General features: G+C 31.9%; 1 protein-coding gene across 2 annotated transcripts in view; it reads left to right on the top strand.

Annotated features, from left to right (window-relative positions):
* Positions 1–22,916, top strand: part of side-II (sidestep II transmembrane protein) — a 217,551-nt gene that overhangs the window by 17,450 nt on the left and 177,185 nt on the right. The gene's annotated exons all lie outside the window — the stretch shown is intronic.

Raw genomic sequence — 22,916 nt, 5'->3', positions numbered from 1 at the left:
AGGTTTTCTATCTTGGAGTTAGATTTTTGCCATTTCTACAGGCTGTGTCGTAAGTCGCGAATAAACTCTCCACCACCATGTTTGGAGAGTTAAATATAAAGTATTGTTGAAAAAATTATTTTAGTAAATAACATATTTCTTGAGATATTGAGTAGTATTACTGAGCTAATTTGGCAACAATGTTACTACCTGTGTACCTATAAAGGTTGATTTTAATGAATCTTGTTACTTAATAACTTGCATTTTTTAATTTCCAATTAATAAATGATTCATGATTTCCATCGTACTTCCCAATCACTATATTATAGGTACATTGCACAAGACTCGTTTGCAGAAAATTCTACCATGTGAATCTATGCAAACAAGAAAATAAAAACCTAACAAAAGTCAATTTCATTGACTATTGTAAATCAAATTTTGCAATTTCCGTAGTTTCATATGTTTTTAACGAAGATGTGATTATACGGTGTTGCCATGTTGTACACACAACCTTTTTTCAAATTTAACACTTTTAATACCCAATAGTAATGACGTTTTGATTATTAAAATTTCCTAATAAAAAGCTATTTATCTGCTTGGTACAAGTGCTTCTTTCTTAAGAAGTGAAACTGATATAAGAAAAAAAACACGTTTTTATGCTTTTTTAAGGCCGGCCTTTATGAATTCGTCAAGTTTAGCCGCGACTTACGACACACCTTGTATATTTCTTGACTTTATCAGATTGTCAAAATTTTCAAATTTTGTGAATTATTTTTCTCATTATTATAGATCTATAATATTTTACAATATTTCTACAATTATTTATGATACAGCAATTTTTATTTATTTTCGATTGTGGTCATCATACTGTCCAAGATGGACTTTTACATTTACAATTACAATACATTTTACATTTTACATTTATTCTATTTAAACTCCAGGTATGCTTTTAGAACTTCTCGCTGTATTTTTTTTAATATGCAGATTATTTAGATTACCTCGACTCTAGACTCTTTAAATATTCTTAATATATACATATCTTTGCTGTAGACTGTCAACAGTTTTTAAATTACTTATTTAACAATTTATTGTGAAGGTTTCTATTTTCTCTCTACATGATTTAGATCTTCCTTCAAAACTTCTATTTTTATATGCATTAAATTTACTATCCGGTTTCTATTTTTCCCGCACTTCCTTATTTCTATCGAAATAATGTCAACATGTCTAAAAATCGTATAGGATATGCAGAAAATGCCGGTTATTTATAAAATATAAGATTATACCTGGAAGCCCGGATGAAACGTAAAATTTGTGTTCGTTCTTAAACTGGGTTTTAAGGTCTTGTTTTAACGATTAGACTGGGTAATCACGCGGGTCTTGTAATCCGATAAACATCACAAACTGTCAAAGAGATAAGTGGCGCTACATTTTGTTTGATGCCTCCATCGTAACATGCAATGTTAACTGGTTAACTTTTATTTAGCACTGCACTTTGAGCATTTAAATGTTACAAGCATCTAATTGTGAATTCATGTACAATTGGTGAAATACAGCTACAATAAAATCCGGTTATATTTTGCATATCTTTATTATCTCTGGCATTTATCGAGTATTAATGGGAAAATAATTCTTTACTCAAAATGTTGTATTTTAAGCTTTGACATTATTTATGTGACAATACCTCTTTAAAATTTTGTAATCAATTTAAGCAAATGGTAGCTTCATTTTAGCTTCCTAACTGCGTAACGTGTTAAAACATACTTTTTATTGTCGCGTATGTTTTTTTGATGATGACAAACATGAAATCCTTGCGTGCTGACAACACCTAACATAACTTAAACGGTGTTATCATTCCGACACTCGCATTAATAACCACCACTCTGAAAGCGTCTAAATATTGGATGTCCTATCTACTCCTGAAAATAGTTATGCATAAATCATACCTAAATTAATAACAAGAAATTGTATACTTACGACTTTTTATAGCCTCATGAATAAAAAGCGTACTAAATCAACACACATATTTTCATGAATAAGCAGAGGAAATAAATCAACAAGGATTGTACGAAAAATTATATTTAAGTGAATACAGCGTTGTTATCTGCTTAACCGTTTTTGTGTCAAGGCGTTCATTATTTCAAGATATAAAATCACCTGAATCTTTGTCGGTGGCATTAAATTAATCCCGCAAAAAAAAACATTATTTTTATTTGTAGCATACCCACAAGAAATCAATTTTAATAGAGGTATGACGTGCGTTTCTTCCATATATCAGAACATGTCGTTAGTAATATTTCTTAAGCTCTCTCATTTTTCCGAAATATTAAAATAATTGGATTATTGATAGTTGAATGCGGCGATAACAACGATTTATGGACCGAAATTCTCACAATCTCAGCATCTAAAATGTTTTTCAAAATTGGTGGATGCGCCGGGTTAGCGGCACGTATTTTATCAGGCATATTACCTACCCTTGCCACTTGAGCGCGAATGTGACTCTCATTTTTAAACACGTGTCACATGACATTCCAGTTTTTGTCACGTGATCATGTTCTCTGCATATGTCATCTCTGTCTCTTTGGATTTATGTGGCAGCTAATAAAACATATGTAGTAAAATACTAACGTCAAAACTAGAGGCTTTTATTTATTTCGTTCTGCATTTGCATCCTTTTTAAATTTATCACTGTTAGCAACACCTGACACGGGGCGACGTTTTAATTGTTGCCAATGAAAAATGCTCGTCACTGGAAAAGACGACGGTGAACAAGTCGTGTTGCGTTATTAATAGATTCATGGTTTAATCATTTGAGTTTAGAGCATGTGTCTTTTATTTAAACTTGTGTTGTTCTGATAAAGGTATTATGAACACACACAATAATGTATTTAGAGTATCTTAGTCGTTAAGGAGTGTTTTCGTGTAAAAGATCCCTCATATTAATTATTCAGTTCGCTGGAAAAGTTCGTACAAGTTGTCGAAGCGTCGTCGACTCTCAATAGAATCCGAATATATTACGCTGTCACAGAAACAGTAAAATCAAAGACAATCTGTCGTTATCTGAACAGAGTTGAATTCCAACTTTATACGATAATAAAGCAGTCTTAATAAAATTACAGGCGTTCCACGAGCCGTCTAGCATGCAAATGTCTTCTTTAAAGAATGCGCTTTCTGAAACATCGCAATTAATTTCATATTCCACTGACATCCATGAAATTATGTATGAAAATTAATTATGATACTTTACGTTTACTGCAATAATTGCTAACTTCAGACCGAAATTTTACTGGAATATTAAACTAGTGCTGGTACGTGTGTGGCAAATTGCGCTGTTGCAACGGGAAATTACTCGGTATTTTTCAGGCAACTTTCGCAATTTATTAACGGAAAATACCATCAAACTATTGAGAGTTTGATGGCTTATTGTGCAGTAAAAAAGGAAAATATGTACGACGCTTGCAAATATTTTTCACCGTTTTCCCTGGTTGTTTGGAATGTACAGAGCCAATAATTATAAATCATCTTTTTAAAACGGAGCGCCTCTCCGCTGGATTTACATCAAAAGCCCCATTTCCAGTTCAGGATTCCGATTATATATTACCGTTTATCGACAGCCATTTATATTCTGTTTAGAACGTCGCATCCTCAGCAATTAACACTAAATGCCTTTAAATTGTTCATGACTAAAGGCCGAGATTGCTGCGTGTCAAGAATACCCAACCTCCAAGGACATCAACCCAAAGCCAAATCGGTAGTTTATTTAACAAGAAACCCGCCGCTAATTATTACAGCCAATGGATAATTGGTGAAAGTGATTTATGAAGGATGAACCCTTCACAAGAGCATATTTTATTAAACTCTAATTACACCGTTGGACGTTTAATGGTAATTTAAGACCCATCTCGGATACATGCTCGCCGACGGACAAAAATTTTAATTATTTCTCCTAATTACAGAGGAATTTGATTCCGCAAATAGTGAATTAAAATATGAGTTTGGAACACTTTTAGAATTCCCTTAAAATTCATTGTTATTCTTTAAGCGAAGACGAAATTTACTAACGAACTTTAACTTTCTCGATTTATTTAAGTTGTGCATAACAGTGAGGACGCAAAGATGCACGTTCGGCAAACATTAAAACAGAGTTACGCAAAATCATTTCAGCAAGTTGGCACGTTTGCCGAGCGAACACCTGCACAGGACCATCTAGAATGTGTAAAGTTGGTAGCTGAAAGTACGTGATCCACATACAAAAAACTCTTTTCTTCCGAGAATGATAAGGACAATAGGCTTATTTTTTGTTAAGACCTTTGCATATAAATAACGATAATTATTGCCGAGTAAAAGGGTTGAAGCACTAATGAAGAGTTATCTCTAATGGATGAGCTAGAGGTTAAGCTGAAATGCCTAGAGAAGCTAGAAATGCACCAAGAATATTAAGTAGGATAAACGTTGTGACAAATAAGAATGCGATTATTGGTTCAAGTTTTTCAAGAAAAGAGCGTGCAAGGAACGAAGCAATGTTATTCATATTTAATGATGTTACTTTTTCGTTTGTAGTGTTTGAAAGTTTTACTAGCATTTGTACTATTGTAGGGGCTGGTCATTTATGTCACACCACTGACCCCTGTTTCCCGATTCAACGTCCGTTTTACTCTATTAGGTTTGGACTAGAGATGCCACTCCATAGGGGTCTCGAGTTCATTCAAACCAATTATCACAGGCAAAATTTTGCACAAATCGTAAATGTATCTGTTTGTCAATTTTTTATAAATTTCTATTTATCTAATACATTTTCAAATTCAAAAGGCTTCAATATTTTGAGATTGTGGAGTTTTAGTTTGATAATTTAAAAGTTTTCAATTATGAATTACATTCTTAGGATTTCTAGTTTTTAGCTCATCTGATGTGAGATCGTCTCAAATCATGGATTTGTGGGTTCATATTTTTTTTTAATGAACGGAAATAAATCCACTCACCAATTTTTTAATTCTAAATCTTGAAGTTTAAATATTTCAGGGTTGCCTAAAAATCAAAAATTTTATATTCAAAATTTGGGTGTGTTATTAACCGATTTTGTTTGATTTTTGGTTCCGTTTGGTTTTTTCAAATGGAACAAAAGTTGATAGAAGTATTATAGAAGGCGTTACAGTGAAAAGCAAATTACAAAGTGAAAAAACGAAAAAATCTAAAACGACATTAAATTTGAGGTAGGTATAAATTTTCTGCATTAGTCTGGATAATATTTTAATTGGACATACTACAAATCAATACTACTTGCAATTAAAAGAACACCTGTAAAAAGATATATATATATTTTTTTGTTGAAAGTAACTTTGTTATATCCTCACCGATTTAATTAGTTTTTATGGCAGGAAAAATAATTTTTAAAATGGTGGTTAAAATAATAGGAATGAAACAGTAAAATTTAGTATTTGAGACATGCCAGTTAAGGCCTTTTAAAATGGTTAATCAATCAAATTGTTAAATAATGTAACAGGATGTTATTTGTAGAAAAAAAAAATTACTGCAAAATTTATGATTTTGAGTTAGTCTAACAATGAAAAAATTAAAAATTTATTTTTTTTTGCTTTAATAGTCTATAATTTAAGACACTTCATAAACATTTCTAAAGTAGTAAATTTACCAAAATTGCGTACTCTAACTTTAAACCTATCATAATTACAAATTTTAACAAAAGTTTTTAGATTTAGAGTTTAATTCTACAAGAAAGTTGTTCTAAAATTTTCATTTTTTGTCTCATTTTAAAATTGTATAATTTTAAACACAAGGATCACTAAGTTAGTAAATCAATACTGAATTTGATTGAGCTGACTTTAATAAAAAAAAAAGATCTTTGGTTGGGCCTACAAAAAATTATTTTTTCTTTTTTAAAAATTTTCATTTCTTCTTCAAAAATTCTTTAATTTTATACGCTTAATCGTTATGAACTAGTAAATCTAGCAAAATTGACTTTAAACCTTTCGGAGTTACAGGATTTAAAAGAAAATTTTGTATTTAGATGCTAAATTTTTGTGAATGTAAATTCTGGTTTATCATTATTTTTAGATTTAAGATTTTCGGCTTTTTACATCAAAATTCTTAATTTGTCTAAATTTTTGTTTTCGACTTATTCGAATTTTTAGATTCAAACAGGTGAGCAAAATAAAACGTGATCGTATCGTGCTGGGACAACAATTGTTGTAAGAATGGGATGTTAAAAATGTTAAAGCCTTAATTATCTCGCAGAAAGTCCAAACTGATAGTTTGATGTTTACGTTGCAATTTTTGACAGTCGAAAGTTATGTTAGGTTAGCAACCGTATAAAGTTATAGCGTGACACGTTTTCACGTTTTATTCTGCTCCCCCGATATGATCATCAGATAAGAAGATTTCTAAATACTTATAAGTACTATTTTTTTTTAAATTCTGAATATCTAAGAAAAATTTGAAAATCTAAGACAGTAAAAATTTGAAAACACCGTCTGCAGATCGGATTAAATTCGAAAACACAAAATGCGAGAGTGCACAATTTAAAATCCTTAGAATCGAAAAATTGGAGTAATGAAGAAACTCAAACTTTAAAATCTTACTTTTCGAATTAGAGGCTAAAATCTTGCAAGGCTGAGAAACTTAGAGACTAAGAACCTGCTGAAAATTTGAGAGAAAAACCCTGAAATAACAGCTCGAAATTTATTGAAATTTGCAAAATAGATTTTTTTAAAAGAATTAATTCTGATAATAATTATAATGAGCTTTTGTGTTTAAAAACGTCCAATTTTATCTTTTAAAATACAGACATTGCTAATTTTGGTTACCCAACTACTAAGCAAATCGAGTGAAGGACATACAGGCCGAGTCACAACGAACTCGTTTCATTTACTCGGTAAATACCGCTCTGTCTCTCAATGAGCTTTTTACCACTCAATTAACAATGTCATCTGTAAACTGAAGTTATTCTAGTCCAAACAAATGATGATAAATTGAACACATTTGAGTACCTACTGCTGTTTACTGAACTTCAACAGACTTCCACGTCTCTGCGTGCTCTCATTTTCATTAATATTGATGTAATTTTTGTAAGCATCGTCCTATAAAAATTCAAGAGATCTAAATCAAAAGCCGAATTGTTGCAATCCCTTCTACACATTTATGTGAGAGCGGCTCTACAGGTAGCTTGTACGTCCCATTTAAGTGTCACTTTGTAAGTGCTCGGTACACAATCAGTTGCAGACATAACAGAAGAAATTAATTACCTATGATGAATATTCATAGAGGCTTTTATAGGGACCTTTTCTATGTTTCTATCCCACTTCTGGTGCTTTGACAGCGACTAACAGACAGGTGGGTTTATGACTTTAATGAACGTAACTCGAAAATTTAATTAAATGCCGGTATAATTACCTCCAGGGACAATAGCAATGCTCGCATACTTCTTAAATCATGCTGAATTATAGGTCAATTTAAATTAATATGAGGTGATAAAAGTACACCAGGGGGTGTAATTAGTCGCGTGAGGGGTGGCGATAATAGCTCGGATAAAAAGAAAAAAAATTAAATAAATCGTGGCTGTTTATGACGTTATTTAGATAAATAGAGTAATAAATTTTAATAAAAGTAAGTCGGGATTTTATCGTCTAAACTTTTTCAATATATAAAGGAAAATTGTTCTATTTTTGATGACGTTAAACGGTGACGTTCAAAGGTACAGTCAACATGGGGTAGAGGTTAACTTCTAATTAAGTTCCTCTGGAAGTCTTTCATTTTTGAAGTGAAATCAGATCTTTCTTATTATGTCAGGTAAATTAAAAGAAAATATGTCAAAGGTTTTTTCGTTGCATTAAACAGATATTTCTCTTTTTGCATAAATTTAAATTAAAATCCTGTTCCTCTTAGAAAATTTAATGTAATTAAAAAACTTCCGAACTCAGCTCTTTGTACATATTTAATAAGAGCATTTAATCCCGTCCTCCATTAGCTCGGACATATTTTTAGTAAGCTATTTATATGTAGGGCTATAGAAATTCAAATTGGTCCAAGTTGGACCATCGCGAACAAGAGTGCTTCACCAAGAAAATATTAAAACTTGAACCGCTTTGTTTATGGCGAATTCGAAGTAATGAGTTGGGGCGTAAGCGCAAACCTGCGTCATTTATGCTGTCCAATTATAAGCAGAATTTATCTTTGGAACGCCTTTCGAAACTTTTCAAAAGTTCCTATTCTGGTAGATTAGCAGATGTTTATGAAACTCGACTCGGTTTAAACGGCTGTTGCGGCAGGATTAAAAAGAATTATGTCGAGTGTTTTTGTCCGCTTTTATTTATAGACACTCAAGAAAGCTTAATTTGCCCTGTTTAATAATTTCGCGAAAAACTGAGCCGAAATTTATGATAATTAAAGAAACGCGCTAGATTCTTTCACTTTCTTAACGAATATTAAACACTTTTGCACTTCTACGGATTTGCCTGCAGACAGATTTTTCATCACGGCAGTTACAAAAGGTGCAACTTACCAGACTTTGAATTAATTAAATACAGAAAACAACGCGAGTCTAAAGCGCGAAAGTTTGCTGTGATTTAATCTACTTGTTTTAAAGTGTCAGAAAATGGGTAATCTAACTTTCACATGTCAAGAGTGTGTTTATTTTTAAACTTAGGAGTTCCAGGTTCTATTGATTAGCCCCTTTACCTTTTGGAATTATTGTTATTGTTGTAATTATATTCTATACCTGAACAAACATTAAAATCAATTTTAATTAACTATAATATCAAGTGAAAGGTTTGAAATTATTGATCCTTCCTACTCCTAATAGCATGAAAACAATAACAGCTAAATGAAAATAGATTTTACCTACCATAACAAATTTGCTAAGTGGATAAGAACCATAACATTGTGAAGGTAAATTAAACAGAACTTTACAATCATGAAAATAAGAAAAATAATTGTTTTTACTGTTAGTTTGCGAACATTCATTATGTCGTATACTTTCAGGCTGTGAAATTAAATTTCTCTCCTACAAGTTGATAAACAAAAGGGTGTTTTTGGTTGCCTATATTAAGCTAAATATTTTCACCTTAAAAATCAAAAGAAAAATTAATTTTGTTGGTGACTCCATCTAGTGGCATATTTCAAAATTGCAAGAGACATTCTCAAAGAATAGGCTACCGGACAGTTTTTTTTTTATTTCAAAAATTAAATCTGTCCAGTCTGAAAACATTAAAAATCAGTGTCCATTTTTTTTGCGCACTTTATTTATACCAAAAAAAATTATTTAAAAAATGGATAGTTTCAAACACGCGCCTTGGTGACGTAACAACTTCTTAGTCGACGCCTATTGGCTGTACAGGTCATTGGTGAAAACGATGAAGTTGAGTTTGAATTGAGGTTATGAATGCATAAAAGGTGTGTGCAGAACGTGACTTGCTGTAGTTTTTGTATCTTTCTTACTTTAGTGCTGCAATAATCGAAAAGCAAAAATAGACAGATGACATTCGGTGCAGATGATTCCTGAGCTGACTTATGAAAACAAAACTTCTGATTGGTTAACGCAAGTGTGCTATAAATCGGAAACCAGTTAGGAATTATAACGGTTACTCTATCTCACTCTCACCAATGCAACATTCTGTTGACGTATGCGTTTTCTCAATTCATATGCATAGAAAGGAGTTATGACGTAGTCACTGAAGACTTATTTAAACTAACAGCGCGAAGCTGGATTTCAAACGAATATTTAGCTAATAATTCCGACCTTTAGAGAACAAAAAATCTGTTTGGTAATTGATTCATGCGTATACGTAACTCATAAACATAATAAAATGCATCGATTTTTCTGGTGTCCGGTAGCCTATTGTTATATTATTATGTGTTCGATCAACATACTAATTGAATTTTAGATGACTTATCAGTCAAAAAGCATTTTACAAATTTTGTAATGTTAGGATTTTACGTCTATTCAGCAAATGCCGCCTTTGCATGAGACTGAGGCGGTACCTTTTGCTGTCGAGGTGTAAAATTCTACTTACAGCTGCTCGACTGTAAATAACTATTTACAGTTCACAATGTCAAGATGTTAAGCCTATTTTTAATTTTTAATTTGATAAATTTGATAAAATAGACCATCATTAGATGTTTTAGAAATTTTATATTTTTTCTTGGGTTTCTTGCATTTTTGGAGTTAATAAAACATTTTAATTTTATTGAACTTATGTATTATTTAACATTATTTTTGTTAGTACTTTTATACAGGGTGTTAGGTAACGCTACGGCCATAGACTAATGGGTAGTTAAGGAAGGCAAACTGTCTTGGAATCCGCAATTAATTTTATTTTTTTCGTTTTAGTTAAAAAGCTACAAGGCTTTAAAATTGACCAATAGAATGGCGTCAAATAATTTTTCAATTTTACAGAAATCCAAGTAGCTTTCGGACCAGACGAAGAATTTGTCACTTTCCCGTCACATTTGAAGTTTTAAATCAGTGGCGTCAATAAAAGGGAAAAACAATAACGCAATTTTATTTAAAAAACCGAGAATAAAGCAACACTACACTAGATGTTCAAAATGGCCACCATCTTGTTGAACACATAATTTTAAACGTCGCAACAATGTTTCCTTTATTGTACCCAACACATTTTCGTTTTGACGAACTTGATTTGTGATGTCCACAAAAATCGAACAAGTACGCCACTGATAAAAAATAAGAACTTTGACATCAAACAAAAAATTTCCTTCAGTAACTCTGATTCAAATTTTTGTAACCTTATGCAAATTGTTCCCTGATTGGTCACATTCAAAGCCTTTCAGCTCTTAAACGGTTCAAGAAAACCAGAAAAAAACTTCGAAACATTACTTTTCACGACTGCCTCCATCACCCCTTTTTCTATGGCCGTAACGTTACCTAACACCCTGTATGTATTCGACTTTCTCATTCTTAAGGATCCGTGAATTCTAAAGTTATTCGAATTTTTCAAATTCACATTTTGGAAATGTTTATTCGTCAAAATTCTTCAGTTTTTACTTAATATTTTTTAGATTTATTCGTATTTTTCATGTTTTCTTTTACTTTTTAGCTAGTTTATTTCGTTCATCGAATTTTAGAAATGTTTTACGTTTAAGTTCTCCGTCGATTTAGATATAGAATTCTAAATTTTTCTTCTTTATACAGTGTCCCAGAACTCGCGGACCAGAGAGAAAGGGCTTATGGAGGCAACAATTCTGAACCAAAATTTAGAAACTAAAATTTTTTAGCTCAAAAAATTAATGCGATAAGACGAAAAAACGGTAGCTAATCCCGAAGCTGAACAGAATTTGAAAATCCGTAATTATGGACACATACTATGTATCATCCATTGATCAGACGTACATTACCCTCTCGTTGCCTAGGAAATTGGGATGGCCTTTTACTCCACGTCTAGAAATTCGGGATTGGTTGTTAATTTTTTATTCGTTCTCGAATATTATAAACTTGGCATTGCAAACCAGAGTTGCGTCTTAGCAACCCCAATCAAACTGATCCTACTTTACCAACATCGTCAACGCAATTTAGCGCTACTGACTTGAAATCGGACCCTTAGTCAATTTTTGTCTAGAAATTTACCATCTGCGTTGCAGTCGGCGCCCTCCTTTGCTCTCTGGGGCGCGAGTTGAGGGACACCTGTATTTTGACAATATATGGCTATACAGGCTGTCCCAGAACTCGCGCCCCAGAGAGCAAGGCAGGGTGCCGACAGCAATACAGATGGTAAATTTTAAAACAAAAATTGACTAAGTTTAATAGTATTCGAGAACTGATAAAAAGTTAACAACCAATCCCCTAAGCTTATTCGAGAAGTGGAGTAAAAGGGCATCCCAATTTCGTAGGCAACGAGAGTCTAATGCTTAACGGGCCAATGGATGATAGTATGTGTCCATAGTTACCCATTTTCAAATTCTGTTCGGCTTCGGGATTGGCTACAGTTTTTTTGTCTTACCTCGGTTATTTTTTGAGTTAAAAAATTATGGTTTCAAAATTTTGGTTCAGAATTGTTTCCTCCATAAGCCCTTTTTCTCTGGGGCGCGAGTTCTGGGACACCCTGTATAATTCAATCACAAAACATAAAAATCAAGTTACCTTTGATTTCTGTAAAATCAGAGTGTACTCTGCAATCAGCATTTTATGGGACTGTACTTTGAAGTTTGTTGTCAATATCAGTTTAGTTTGTTTAATTTTAGTTTACTTTAGATAGTGTCTGGTTGAAACTTCCCAATGCAGAAATTATTTATTTCTTACGCTTCCTTGCAGAGTAAGTCAAAATTAAAGATTTCCTTTTGAAATTTTGACATTATAATTGTCAAGTGTCCATTTGGTTACCACTCTCACCAACTATTCCGTTTAGGGTGATTTGATATCGCCAACCATGGTAATTTTTATGTTTGGTGACTGCATATTAAATTCCTATTCTTTTTGCATTCTACGTATTTAATAATAAATCAATATCTGAATGATTTAGAATCTCTTGCTAAACTTACTTCTGAAATTGTCATAAATATTTTTATAACTTTCGTAGAGAATTGTTTTGCATGCTCGGCGGAAAATTAAAGACTAATGGACTGAGAACTTGAGAAAAATTGAAAACTAAGAGCAAAATACGGAACTTTCATCTTGAAATTCAGATATAAACCCATATTATATATATATCATACAGACTATAGGTTTTGAATTATTTTAATATTCAGGAGATCCGCAGCCCGTCCAGTTTATTTATAAAGTCTGGAACATAATTAAAGTGACACTCATGCATTTTTAATGAAATCTGCTCTTTATTTATTTACGACAGTTTAACAGGAGTTTAGAGAACCTGAAAGCCACGAGCGAAGCAAAAAACTATTATTTTATCCACATACGTATAATCACATTAATTACACTTCGCAACTCGTAATTATACCAAATTTACGCAATCTAAAGATCTTTATTTTCTTGTTTGCCCTCTGTTAGCGAGACAAGACCGAATACTATTGATTTAAAGTTAGGCTAGGTTAGTTAGACACACTTTATTCGGTTCTCCCCTTCTTTGCACCATGCCTCAAAGTAGATTACTAAGAACAAGGGTCGACAAAACAAGCGTTGGAGGAATTTGTGCCCTTTGTGCCAAGCATCAAAATGTTTAAAAAGTGTAACCTTTGTATTTAATTATTGTTCAGATTTTACAAAGAGCCCACTTTGTAAATGTTGCGAGAAAATTAAAAAAAGTTACGGGAGGTTGATTTGCATTAATTTTTTGGGTAAATAAAAGAATAAACAAATGTATGTATAAAAAAATGTGTTTTGCTGATTCTGTTTCCGCAAACTGTTAGAATCGAATATTTCATCAAAAGAATCAATATTTTAGTGTTTACTTTATCGATTGTCATTTTGTTACGGACAATAAGTTTTTGCTGAAATATTTAATAGCAATGTTGTGAAGCCATTAGCAGTGTTAATGACAAATATCGATTTGAGGGTACGCGTATAGAGTTTTCATCATTCATTAGGTGACTTTCGAAACTATTACAGACAACTCAGGTTTAGCTGACAGTGTCATTATAAGGATATGCATATTTTAGAACAATTCTTCGAATGCATTGAAATAATGCTATTACATATGAAATGAACTAGGGCGAACGGAAAATTAGTTTAAACAAATAGTAATTATGTGCCAAAGAAGAAAAGACACATTTCAGACTCGAGCGTTATTATTTAATTAGAAAAAGAGAATTAGACCCATTTTTTCATTACTTTATCTAGATGTGAGTGAAAATATAGTGCTGGTGTCTTTTGAAGACAATTGTTGAATAAAAATTTTCAATCAAAAGCTAATAATAAATTTTTATTTTTGACGTATTTATGTCGTTTGTTTTGATCCCCACTAATTATTCAGTTTAATATAGACAATACAAAATACGCTTTTTTTATTACTTGTAGGAGAGAAATTTTATTTCACAGTTTGAAACAAACATGTTCTTAAGCTAGTAGTAAAAAAAAAGTACTAAATCTTTGTGAAATAAAATAAAAATCTTTTTATTATTTCTATTTATAGTTTAAAATCCAACTTTATGAATATTGATGTCACCCTAAGTAAAACTTTCTTCCAACGCCCCTCCGTCGTCGAGCTTTTAATTATGCCTGAAATAATTCATTTCGACGAACTATAATAAATTCTGGAGTCACTCCTTCGCTCTTTAACAATTAATATTAGTAAATACTTTACCGACCACCAAACAAAAGGGAAGCTAGAAACAAGCAGCGTGAAGTAAATCCAGCTAATCTAAATAACTAAAATCAATGAGCATTAAATTTTCATCGTCTCTCACTATCCTGTCTTCAATAATCTGTCAATCAATTTATGTCTACCTGTAGCAAATATATATGTATATAAACTGAGTCATAAGTAATAACCTGTCAATGGAATTAAATTTGCAAGAGAAGAGTATGTAATTTTTGATGAGTGTAACTCATTCACAATTCAAATGTCTTATCGACTTAGAAACACGAACAAAAGTCTTGGCTTGTAACTCCACCCAGGTTATTTTTGATTAATTTTGAATTCATTTCGAATCACGCAACTGTAAAAGCGAAATAAATGTCAGTCGCATTTTATTAAATTATAGAACTAGATATCATGGCCGTGATTGTTTCTATTTATTAGACTGACTTTTAGTTTATTTCGTTCTTTTCCTTTTATGACGTTTATTCAATAGTTCATTTGTTGATGGCATGTCTTGTCAGTAATATCGAGCTTTAGAGAAAGGTAGAATTTGTCTTTGGATGAGTTAGCTTGATAGTGGAATTCCTATTATCTAGCGAAAAATGTTATAAATGACAAATTTCTAATCTAGATTCTCTTTATTTCGTGGAACAAGACATCTGAAGTTATACCTATGCTCTTGTACAACCAACCGATTACTCGAGAAATGTTATTTGCATTTTCCTGCAAGTTGCAAATCACAAATTATGTGCAAACACATGTCGCAGCCCGTTTTCGCATTTTCTTCCTGTCATTAGCGTTAGCGCTTTCTATTTTTCGCGTCTCGCAAGTGAACCTGTGAGGATGAAAATCATTCGCGAGTGACCCAGAAAAAATCCTATTAGTTTTTATCGTTATCGGTTTTTAATATTTTTTGCATAAAATAGTGTTATTTTTTCAACTTTCAATTTCAGTTATGAAATGGTGATGTGTTGTACGCAGTGTCGGGTGCGTAACATTCATTTCGCCCGAGTAAAAAACTTAACAATTACAACAAAATGAAAAATTTAAGGATGAATACTTTAAATTACAGTTCTGAAAGTTATTTTGAAATTGACATTTTACTTAACCGAATTTTCGCACTGTTTTGGAATTTAAAAAATTGGCACGATTATGGGTGAAATCTAGCAAATGTTGATAAAGCATCTATAAATTGCTTACTTACATTTTTAATTCCAGTCAAAGTGCCACTTATTTGATCACTTCTACGCACTTGACTCTAAAGAATGTTATTTCGAAATTAAAATGATAATCAAAATGTCAAGTCTATATATCGATTCTAGAAAATATCGTTTTTTAGGAAAGTAAGTAAGTAGCAACTAATATCTTTGTACCAAACTTTTCTATTGCATGTTTAGGTTATAAAGAAATTAGCCGAAAAAAATAACTTAAAACGTTAAAATCTGTCATAGTTGAAAAGATTTGACAAGACTTAAAGCATGTACTGAATATAAACGAACAAATAAAACTAAACATTTTAAAATCAACTTAATCTATCTAATCAATCCAGATAGATCTATTTATGAAAACGTTGGACAGAAATATCCAAAAAGGAATACACAGAATGCAGAAAACATTCAAAGCAAACTTAAAATAATCTGACTAGATCTATTGATCTAGAAATTCTAATTTTTCTAGAAATACAAATAAATGAAAGATATGTGAAAAATGTAGAAAAACTGAAACATTTGAAAAACAAGAATTCAAAATATTCCAAAAATTACTATTGAGAAGAATAAAACCATTTAAGGCAAAAATTTGAAAATTGTCAAAAATTTAAAAGATTTAAATTGCAAAAAGATACAAAAGATTATCGCAAATAATTAATTTTATTTTAAGCAAGAAGAAATTTATTTTTCATATTCATTCTATTTGCATATGTGCAATGTAGTAACATTCTTAAAAAGAAAGTATTTTTTCAACATATTGTATTAAAAAACCTTAAAAACTTTACAAATCTGGTGAGATAAATTAAAAAACTGCAAAGATTTAAAGCATCCAGAGAACCTATATCATGCAAAACAAAATACACAGTTCTTACATTTTGATAATCGAGTTAACTACACAATACAGGTGTTTCAAAAATGGCAAAGAATGTTAAACTGTGTTAATGTTAACCGAAATTTACAACAAGAATTTCATTTTGTTGCCTCGTTTTTTAAAAATTGGAATACTTATCACTAGAGTTCGGACAAAATATTCGGTTATCGCTTAGATCACCCTCACTCTTTCCCACTATTGCCTTGCTCCCCTAGATCTCCCTATCACAATTAGGTATTGATAAGGTGGGGGTTCGATCGCGCTGTGATGTACCCAGGACCGAATTAGGCTGAATATTTTGTCCGAACTCTACTTATCACAGATGATTTGGCAGCATTGGCAACAATGTGCTATTGCATTTTAAAGACGACAAAATTATTTTTTTTACTGGGGAACTTATCGCTCATATAAACGAGTTCTACCTTGTATGTTTTTTTTGCAGCCACTTTTAAACACCCTGTATAAATTTCTTGGTTATCTAAATTTATATCTGACTACAAACCTTTAATTTTGATGCTCCTACAGAGTTAGCTACGCTTTTGTATCAAAGAATAATATGTGAAGTTCTTTGCTGCACCCGACAGAATAATGGAATATCCTTGGGTAATATCACATTCAACAACTGCATAATGCAGTATACAGTATAGTAACAAATCAAGGCAGTAAACAAAAAAAAGGAGACATGGACAAAGGACTTGTGGCTTCTGTAAACAGCAACAGAACGTTGAAAAAGCATCTAGACATGATAATGGATTAAGAAATGAGAAGAACATTTTGTGCTAAAATTAATGTGGTAGTGAAGTATTCTATATTGTTACGATCTCCTCTAGGTCTCTATACGAAATTTCCCACTCAATTCGAGTCTCAAGTGATTGAATAAATAATATTTTTCTTTTGACATCTCGTTATAGAAACATATCCTTTGCTATTAACCGCATCGGCCTCTGCTAACTACTCGGTTAGAATGAAGAATGTTCGCGAATAACGTAGGGTAGCGTGACCCGGCGGGCCAAGTTAGATCAGGTGTTATCACATCTCCACTCTGTCTCCATATATTACCTCGGCTGTCGTGCCTTCGCCTGGCGAACATAACTCACATGTTATTTCAGTCCAAACTTATCATTACTGGTGCAGCCGACTCCTCCAAATCCAAATCAGAGCGACTGTGGCAGCTTAACTTTATCCATTTCTTATTTCGCAGGATTCTAAACAGCGGGAATTCGTGGAGAGAAATAAGATACTGGAGTTGGGAGAGTGTCCTTTTGTTTGGATAGAGTTTCGAGCGTTCTGCCTTTACAAGCAGGATTTTTAGTTTTGACGCACATTTATAATAAATAAGGACAGCTCGAAAGCCGAGGAATTTAGGATTCTTCACGCGAGTCTGACATCGTTTCGAGGACGATGTAATCGAATTAGCGGGAGGAAAACAGGACCACTCGAGAAACTTTGAAGTGATTAATCTTGCTGGAACATCCAATAGTTCATGAATTTCTTATGGGGATGAAATTGACACCAATTATTTTATTTCGAAAATAAAACATTTTTTTTACTTTCACATAATTTTTATACTCACCAGTAAATAAAAATTGTAACCTAGACAAAGTGAATTTTAACTAGGGTGAAATTTAAATACATTAATAAATAAAAAACAAAATTTATAAAAGCATATTTTATAAAGTTGGAAAAACTCTCCAGAGTTTCTCTTTTTACTCTATTTTCCATAACTTTGGTTTGTTGATTTTCAAACCCGCTTGTGGTTTAAATTATTTTTAAAAATAATAATAATTTTTAAAAATAATAATTTAATAAATTAAATTCATACATCACATACGTTCACTTTTTTTAATAAGAATATTCTTCCAACATTTTTCAACTAGTTAACTTTTTAGTATCTTTTTTATAGAAACTATTCATTAAAATTATTCATCGTTATTTTCCATACATGCCCCGAAAAGACAAAACGCATTTTTAAAATGTTAAACTATTGATGTCTTGAGGAATTTGGTGTTTTTATATCAATAAAATTAATCTTGGTAAACTCTATTTGTTATTGTTGATAGCAGTAGTAGGATAGAATATTACATACAGAGACGGGAAGTTCAACATTCCTTTAGAAATTAACATTTTTCGGGAGACAGATATGAAACTTACGTCGAGGTTTGTATACTATTTTACTCACAATCGTACACACTACCTACATATAATATTTGACCACCTTTAAAAAATTGTAAAATTATGTAGATACAAATAGCTGATCGAGAATAATAAGTTTCCTTTTGCCTTTAGAATTTTCTTCAAAGTAGTGCCATTTTCTTGGAATTATCAATTATTTACTGCTTCGCATTCAGCAGAACTTTGACTGGAAAACGCATTTATTATAGGAAAACCTTTTTGCTTTTTAATCTTCGCACCTTTTTTTATCAGAAGCTCACCGTCCTAGAATTTACGACATAATAAATTAAAGATTATAATCTATTGTGCCACCCGACACCCTGAATGTAAACACCTTAGCTAGCAAATTTTTGGTCGGCTTATACCATAAACTTGCTTCCTACAAGTTAAGAGAACCCTGATTCGTGGCAGAACCAAATTTATAGCAATACTCAATTTCGTTAATACACTTTGGCAAGTTGTTGGGTAATTTATTTGTGAGGTAATATATCTGATATCGCCTTCCCTTACCCTTACGTGCACCTAAATAATCACGTCTTGCAGACGTGCCTCCCGTAAAACCACTTAACGTCAATAATTTTAATTAAATCCCATTTCGGCATCTTTGTTTAATCATGGATGCGTTTTCTAAAAATTCATTTAAACTTTCAAAGTGGACCCGAAGGAAACTAATAAATCGTATTTTTTAGGAGCGCTACGAGTCGTTAGATGTAAAATTAAACTCTCCAACTTGCATTTTAAAGTCGCAATCTAGTTGCTTGGGAGAATCGATAAGTTTAGTGCAGTTTTATGTAATGAAACAAAAGTTAAACTTCTAGAAACTTTGTTATTTCTATTCACTGGAAGCATTTTGTGAATAACAAACAACTTCAACGTATGTTTTCAGACTTGCGGCAAATTTCATAATTAAAACATTTAAGAGGTGTTTGCAGCATAATACAATTTTCTCATTTTTTCTTCAAGTTTGGTGTGACTATCTTTTAACTAAATATTTATTAAGAAAGGGAATTAAATTCTTGTCCCAAATTCATTACTTGACGAAACTTCTAAAACCTCTTACCACAATAGAGATGCTGCGAAAGTTGAACAAAGATTGAACGAAGGAGGCGCTAAAAACGACGACGAAGCTTTCCAACCGTTTATCTTGGAATAAAAGTAAACAATACTTTTCACAGCTACTCGTGACATTTTAAATCCTTCATTATTGATACGTTTTCCTTAATTTTAACTTTAAATCCTAGCAGTTGGCAGGACAAAAACGGAAATTTGCTTAAAATATTGAAGGCGAGCGAACAATCACAAAAAATTAAATGAAAAATGTATACTTATAACAGATCGTCACCTGTTGGTATTTCAATCAATATATTGATCCAGATTTTTTATTTGCTGCAATTAGGGTTAAAAAAGTAGGAAACGTCCATGGCTAAATAAATATTGTATTATAATACAGGTAATTTAGTGAAGACAATAATGCAATCTATTTATGACTGTTTGCGTCAGTGTGTGATTTAGATTTCAATCGATCTTTTAAATAATTGAGTACTGTTTTGTTTTTTGTTGACTTTTAAAGCGTTTAGGATTTATAGCAGCGTGACTTAAATAGTCTGTCAACGGAAAATTGTATGCATTAAAGCAGTGTAAAATATGCAAAAAGCTTTCACTCTTTAACTTCTTCAGATTTCTTAAAAAATATTTCTCCAAATCGCAATTTTGGTTTTCAAGTATAAATTTGACTTTTCATACTAATAATTTGAAAACTGTATAAGAATCTTTTTGAATGGAAAAAAAAGTCTGAAACAATTTCATGACTGTATGATTTAATTCATAAATTTTAACATTGCATCTTCACAAATCAGGTTTTCAGTTTTACAGTGTAGGTCTCTGAATTAAAATAATGATTCTAAAAATTTTGATTTTCCTATCTCTTGGAATCTCGTCTTTGTAGGTTTTTAATAAATTAATATGTTTCTAGAGAGTTAAAAAATAGTAAGAGGATCCGGAAAAACGAGCTTCTAGTTATTGGGTCGTTCAAAATACGGATTTAGCATTTTTCTACATCGTTGAATAAATTTGAATCACTTAAAATTTAATGGGTAAAACAGAATTCTGATTTTAGCATTTGATGATTATGTATTACTTCGTTAAAATAGTCTGCTGCATTGGTGGACAAAGCGATTGACCCAAAACCAAAATAAATTGTTCAAAAGTTAACGCAAATACACTTTTTCGAATTTGCCGCTTTAATAGGTCCATTAAAGTACTCAATTTGGAGTCGTTTATAGGTATCTATTATATAAAAGAACTCAAAGTAGGAAATTTTTGTTTTTAAGAATTGACAGAACTAATTAGTCTGGCTGTCACCTGTTTCCTGTCAAGTTCTTGGTCAATTTGGATTTTACGATTCGTGTTTAATAATTTGCTGTGAGAACAAAAAATGTATCAATATAATTGAATTGTCCTTTGCGGCCAACAATAACTGTACATAAATATAATAGATGTGAACACTGGCTGTGAGGTTAGGTTACGTTAGGTCAAAATTCAGTGGTAGTGAAACTCAATAAATGTGTTCAATTTTAAATTGAATTTGAAAATCAAGTAGTAAGTCGTGGTTACAAAACCATTACTAATCGTGTAAAACGAAAAGTCTTAGAATTGGAAAATTAAAATTTTTTATTAAAAAAAGGGTGCAAATTCGAAAAAATAGTATAAAGGACTCTTCTTTAATATACTATTTTCTGATTCGGTTACATCATAACGATGTTTTTTATTTGTGCAATGCTTTAAGAAACTGTGAGTTGGTACCTACCCTTGTCAGTTTTAAAACTGTAAGATTCATACATAAAAAACGTTGTTTTAGAAAATTGTCCATAAATAAAACGAGCCTTCACGCGAACCCATACCTTATAAAACTTATGTTTTAATACAGTATTTAATAAAATCCGCTTCTTCATTTATAACGAATTCCCAGGGAGCAACGATTGATGTTACTTACGTCTTCAGAGTTGTAGCTTTATAATAACAAGAAAAATAATTTGGAAAGGAAGGCAATTTGAAATAACAATGTAGTTATAAATTTCTGATTATACCAAGAATTGGAGCATTCTCGCCCTCGTGTGGAACATAATTATTATAACAAAAGTTGTAATCGTTATAAGTCATTATTTATCAGTCGAAGAAACATATTGGTCTCAGGTTTGTAGCAATTCGGATGAAACTGGCTCAACGAACAATACATTCTAAATTATGTATCAGCAAACCTGCTGAAACTAATAAACTATTTAACTAACGAAACGAGGCCAGTCTAATTTATTTAGTTCGAGAAGGTAACCCGCTTAACTTCCGACATTTCTTTTAATATTAGTAACTAGAAAAATGCAAACAACATCCCACTTCCGATGTACATTTCTTTGAGCGATTTGCAACCTTCTCCGCAGCGACTACCATTATTACGAAAATATTTCTCTCGTGAAAAAATATAGCCCCCGATTTTGTTGTCGAAAGCCTGATCCTGGCGAGATTGACCCCAGAAAACCTAAATCAATCATGTACAAAAGCACGTCGACCGATTTCTACATAGTTCTGAACTCAACGGGTGGTTGGGATTCCTCCCCTTCTTGGAACGCCTGTAACATTATCCACGTCGTCAAAGATATCTGATTACCTACGATCTACTCCCTGCTGTTAATTTACTCACCCCCAAGGTTTAGGTCCTTCTTAGTTGCTATTCCGCACACTGCTTTTTGCTGTGATATGCATTAAGTAAAATTAATTTCAGTTGACATGTTCCGATTGTATCGCACTTTGTTGTCATGTTATCAGAATATTAAATCCATTTGTTGCGGTTCTTGTAAATTAATCAAACGTGTTTATTAAGTGGAAGGAGATGGCTTGAGCGCACTCGGTCTAATTACACCAAATCGAAGATATAGAAAATGGATTGCATTGCATTAACTTAAAAAGTGGATGGAAGCATAATAATTACTGTCACGAAATTTCGGTCATAAGTAGAATTGATATCAAATGTGACTAGATCGATAAAACGAGGGCAATTTATCAGTCATTTCGTCTATTTAGGTATAGAGTCATTTCTAAAGTAGAGTTGCCTTTTGATTTTGAATTCATAGCCCGTTTCGCATTATCAGGTCAGGTGTCAGAGATATTTAAAAACATTTTATTACACAGGGTGTTGTTGAAATGCACTACTAAACAAGACACTTTAATTTTTGAAAACAAGTTCAATCAATTGACAAAAAATGCTGTACGTAAATTTTTTTTCGTTTTCGAGATAAAATTTATCGAATATTTGGTTAAAATTTGCAGTTCGACACTGTATTAAAGAATATAATCTTAATAGCTTAGCAAGAATTGAAGGTTTGTTGTTTTAGGTAGATTTTTTTAGTAAGTGGTTAGAAAAAAATAAAAAATAGTCAGATGGATTTCGTTGCCAAAGACTGTGTTCAATTTTTGGTT

This window comes from Gnatocerus cornutus, chromosome 1, assembly GCF_029298725.1.
Source record: "Gnatocerus cornutus isolate USDA-ARS CGAHR chromosome 1, icGnaCorn1.1, whole genome shotgun sequence".
In the NCBI taxonomy this organism is placed as follows: Eukaryota; Metazoa; Arthropoda; class Insecta; order Coleoptera; family Tenebrionidae; genus Gnatocerus; species Gnatocerus cornutus.
Note: the sequence above shows the minus strand (reverse complement) of the source record. Positions and strands in the feature narration are given on the sequence as shown.